We start from the raw sequence: 5,562 nt of genomic DNA on the forward strand, positions 1-5,562 counted from the left end.
TAGTGCAGAAATTTGTTAAACTATTCTGTCTCCGAATAATATCTAATTTAATTTCTAATTAAATTGCAATGTATTACTTCAGATTATAATCTGAAGTGCACAGTCTAAACCCTGAATATTGTCTAGTGCTGATCCTGCTTGAGGAGATTGTTCATTTAGTTCATCAGTGTATCTGTGTTATTTTGGCAGTTTCAAGGTATTGGCGTGTGGTCTTGAAGACTGTTTCCCTTCTGTTTTCAGTTCATACTGATCCTCTGATTCATTTCTTAAAATGAATTCAATGAAAAGATCAGCAAAGAAAAAAGTATAAGAGAAGTAAATGCATTTTAGAAGATGAGAAGAGAATGACAAACATTGTAAGTGAATGTTCTGCAAAGCAAAAAATAGAAATAATACAAAGATTAAAAAAAAAATAAAAAATACAGAGTTTTAAATGATTTCTCATTAAGAGACCATGACGTAGAAAGAGACTAGGAGATTATCTTCATTAAAGGTCTTCGGCAAGACCTTCAAAAGAGAGATACAGTACATAAAGGAGACAAATATGAGCCAGATGTTTACTGATCAATCAGGTCTACCACATTTACAAATCCAAGGAAAAGGAAAAAATCTTGAGTCCAAGAAAGTGTCTGATTGAAACCATATGATTTAGTTAACAGGCATTTACAAGATGCAATTCATGTCAGACTAATTTACAGAAAAATAGAAATATAACTTACATTTTCATCTCCTGCACAATATAGAAAAAATATATAATGGCAAAAGTCATCTTAGGAATTAATGAAAACAGTTAAAAGTGTAGAATTGCACTTGTAAATCCTCATTTACAATATTGTGTGCAAATTGTGTTGTTACAATACAAAAAAAGAATATTATTGTTTTTGAGGGTGTTTCTCTTTTTTAAGATACTTGTCCAGAAAAGATCCATTCCCATACTTAATGGTAGGCCCTACACTGACAGGTTGACTTCTTTTAACTATAAATGTGTCCAGTTTGACCATTCAAATTTTCAAATTAAAAATATTTTAAAAATGTGTGTGCATCATGTTTAATCTAACAATAATACAATTTCCTATTCATTTGTATTAAATTAGCATCATTGAGTGCTTAAAAATTTAACCTCTACCCCCAAAAAAATCAGTGTACAAGGTTAAAGAATCTGGGTTCTTCCTTGGATTCATTCCTGGGTTCAGGATGTCTCATTTCACCATGAAATGATACTTAACTCACTCCCTTCACTAAATTAGAGAAATTAAAAGAAAAAGTACTGATTTTTATATGAAGTAAGAATCATAATACATGCTAATGGCTATGGGCCCACAACTATACACAGGAGAAAGATGGAATGTAAGAAGCCTCCTGACAACCTGACCATTATCAAGTTTAATAGCCCCCTCTGAAACGTTGAAACTCTGAAACCAAACATACAGCTGGGTGCTTATGAATTGTGTCTGAGACCATCAGCTGTAGTTTTACCCGGTTACGGCACATGTAGAGGCCTCTCCCATGCTAAAAAGCTCATATGAAGCACGTGTAAGTGTATGGAAGAATGGACATGGTAAGAAAGTGTGTTCAGATGAAAGGCAAACTGGGAATGAATTCCAGGAAACTTCCACGAGACTTGCTGAAAGCTGAAATCTGTAAGGTGTGGCCCTTAGCCAAACAGATTATACCCAATTTACTAGGAAACAATTAATAAACGTTTTTTCAATACACTTAATTCTTCAGTGTTATTCCTATCGAATTGTACAATTAGATACTGTATTTAGACTGTATGCTGTTATATTAGAATATTTTCAAGAATATATTTAGAAATATTTAGAATATTATAAAGCTTTTGAAATTCCAAATGTACTAATTTTCAGAATGGAAACAGATAACTATTTCCTAAGAAGTGAGATGTGAACAATACATCCTTTATTCCTCCAACTCTCCACACCGCCATTCTGATTAAAACACAACCAGACAGGTGTGGTTCCTGCAACACACCCAACATATTGGTCTACTGAGAGGATCTGGTAATTGTAATGGCAGTACTTTTCCATGGCAGCTGGGGTTCTCCATTAATGCCCTGATATTTTTTCCCATGACAGCACACAGATTTTCTTAGTTCTAACATAAGATAAAATCTTGTCCCTAGCAAAGACTAGAGCAATCAGCAAAAAGGAAGGACTAAAAAAACAAGATTGCAATCAAAAGTGAATGCAATGCACTGATGAGCCCCAGGCAGGGCACAACATGTCTAAATGTTGTTTACTTAAAATATTAATAAAATAAAACATCATAAAATAACACTGCAGACTGACAGAAAATATTATTTCAATGGCTTCACTAATGATTAAGAAGCAGAGCTTGAAACTCCACATTCACCCACCCACAGCCACGACAGTGTTACTTAGAAATCAGCCATCAATCAAATTAAAGACTTATTGCAGCCTAACAAGCAACGAGTTGGGGCTAAAGTGATACTTCGGTGCTGTTGGAATTCCAGAGAAGTGAATTACTCAGATAAAAAAAATAGTCAGGTAAGGTTGGGTTGCTACTCTCAATTGCATTAGCACGACATTCTAGCTTCAGCATAATGTTTGTTCTGCATGACCTGTTCTTTGGCACTGAAAACACGATGGTCTACTGATATTCTATACAGAGCATAAAGAGAAAAGAAAGAAAATTCTCAGGAACTCCAACAGTATATGCATCACATATCGGCACCAAGAATCACAGATGTATGGGTGGTGCACTGTTCAATCTACTATCACAGCCTTTATTGTTTAAGATTCAATACATTTTTACCTTTTTTTATAAAGAAGTTGATTACTATTTATTATCAAGGAGATAGAGTATTGTATAAGGGCTTGTGAACAAATTAGAATATTTGGTGACATACTGTATAAACCGTGTGTGAGCACAGTAGCTGTTTGATGCCTTAAAAGTATATTGCATTACTTTGATGTGCTGATGTACCTAATAATAATAACCTAACAGTATTTCTCACTCTTTCTGTAAAACTTTCACAATAGCAAATTGACCTGGGACAACTGGACAACCTCTTTTAGAAGTTTAAATTCTACACTCAGCTAGCATTATTGCAGGTCTTAACTCGTATTTAAAAACAAAGCAGTGTTTTTCAAATGTGCCTTTTCCACACAATCTGATATCAGTCTTTCCATTGAAATCATGAGCCTTAAAATAGAAAAACACAAAGAAACTCTGATGTTTTCAGGAGAATAAATGGGATCCTGAAGGGGTAAATATCTTTGCACCTTCAAAGGGAAATCCTCAGGTATGATACTGCTTAACATGTGGATATGAAACCTAAATCCAATACAAAATTGCTACAAAATATATAGATAGCATACAGAAAATGGCAAATATGTACGTTAAGAGTTACAAGAATAGTCAGAAAAAGAACAGGGTTACAGATTAATTCAGAGCATTTAGCATTATTCTTGAGCCTAATATTTCACTGAGTTTTAAACCAAATGTGTTACTAAAACATAAGGATAGATCATATGTAATTTGTAAAAAGTAAAGAATCAAAATAAATTTTGATTATCAAGGAAGACTACATACAGTGGATAAATCACATTACAGACTAGTTAGGCTTATCTTCTCTACAGCTCTTAATAGAAAACCAATTTTCAATTGACAATCAATGAATGACTTTTATTTTTAAGATGGATCTCAAGCTTGTGGGAAATTATTGACTCATGCAGTTTCACCAGACACCTCCTGCTGTACATCACACTAGTAGCAAAATGTTTTTGTTTAAATGGTGTATGTAAACAAATCTAGGGACAAAACAACTTAAGACTAAAATGTTTACTCTAGAACCACTACATAATTTTTTTAAACCTATACCATAGCACATAAAATGTATTGATCTTAACCTTTCTTAAATATTGTAATTTAGTAATTAGAAAAAACATGTTTTAAAAAATTAAGCTTTGTCTTTTACTAACTAGTAAGAAACAAAATCTAAAGTATTTTGTCCACAACAAAGTTTTACATCTTGTTCTTGTAGAAAAAATGATATAGTAACAATAATGTTTAGTAGAAATGCCTTTAAAATACACAGTAAATCACTGTATAAGATCAGAGATACTGTAGCTCTGACTAAAATTATTACAAATCCCATTAAGAAAACTGATATACAAATGATCAAAACAGAGCAGAATACTGAAATCACAATGTATTTTGTATGATAATATTTCAGTCACACTGTAACTGGTCTACAAGTGTAATAAGATCTGCACTTAGATACATAGAGATATTTTCTCTAGAACATTTTTTAAAATTTGTAGTATAATATAGAAGACTTTGCAGTATGTATATGATAATCTTGAAAAAACTAAAATGTGTCTTAAAAATATAAAGTGAATGTCAAACAAAGGTGTCACGTTAAAATCAAATGATGCGGAAATATATTCCATTTGTTTTTTGTGATCCTTTACAATTTCATTGACATAACATTGCTAAGGTGCTGTAATGTTTTGTTATTTCTGTACCTTTAAATTACTCCTGTGTATTTGAAGCACAGTAACCTTTCCTTTTCAGAATAAGTCTTTGGGAAAAGACAAAGCAGTGGCATGTTTTGATTACTAATACTGTGAGCTCAGAATATTACTATGTAAATTGCACTGATTTTAAAATAATTTCAGAATAATTAGGTATAGTAAATTACAATAAGTTCTATTCTTATTTTTCTGCAAGACTGAATAATAATACATTTAAAGACTAATAAACAGTAAATAATTGTCAGGGTTGTAGGAAGGGCAAGCTGTGGAACGACAAGGAGGGCAGTAGAGACCATGTGTGTAGTTGTTAAAGGGGCAACATGGGGGTTAGCCCAGGCTCAGGGGGTCAGATGATGTCGGTAAGAAACCTATGCCCTCAGGCCATGGACAGGAGTGACCTGGTGCTAGGCAGGTCTCAGGACATCCGTACCCTTAATGCTGAGCCAAGAGGAAAAGGTGAACTGGAAATATATAGCCCCACACAAAGACGCACCGGAAGGACAAGCAAAGCACAGGGAAACTAGGAACAGGACAGACTAGGAGCTGTAGAGGGTGTGACAATAATGGTATGTTCTTTGTTAAAAATAATGCACTTCACAATAAGAATAGGTATTTTCTGGAACTGACAGGAACTTACTGATTTTTTAATAAAAAATACTCCTTTTATTTTATGTTTTAAAGGTGTACAGTATAAATGTATAATTTGCAATTTAATTATAAGACAAATTATAATATGTATTGATTTTGAAGTATCACTATAATCCAAAAAATATAAACAATATCATGGTCAATAGGGATATAAGATAGTTAAAAGCAAATGTAAGATGACAAATTATGAAAGTAGGAAACAGTCACATTGAAGCTAAGTTACTATAATTCATAAACAGAACATAACAATCTTGTCAATAAACAAAAGGAGGCTTCTTGGTACAGTTTGGCTTCAATAGCTACAGTAATTGATCTGAGGATCCCATCCAACCACTTAATTACAAAATACTAGCACAAAAAACAGAGAAAGGAAAAACACAGGCAGTTGCTTTTGTGG

The sequence above is a fragment of the Lepisosteus oculatus genome, chromosome 16 (assembly GCF_040954835.1).
Source record: "Lepisosteus oculatus isolate fLepOcu1 chromosome 16, fLepOcu1.hap2, whole genome shotgun sequence".
Classification (NCBI taxonomy): domain Eukaryota; kingdom Metazoa; phylum Chordata; class Actinopteri; order Semionotiformes; family Lepisosteidae; genus Lepisosteus; species Lepisosteus oculatus.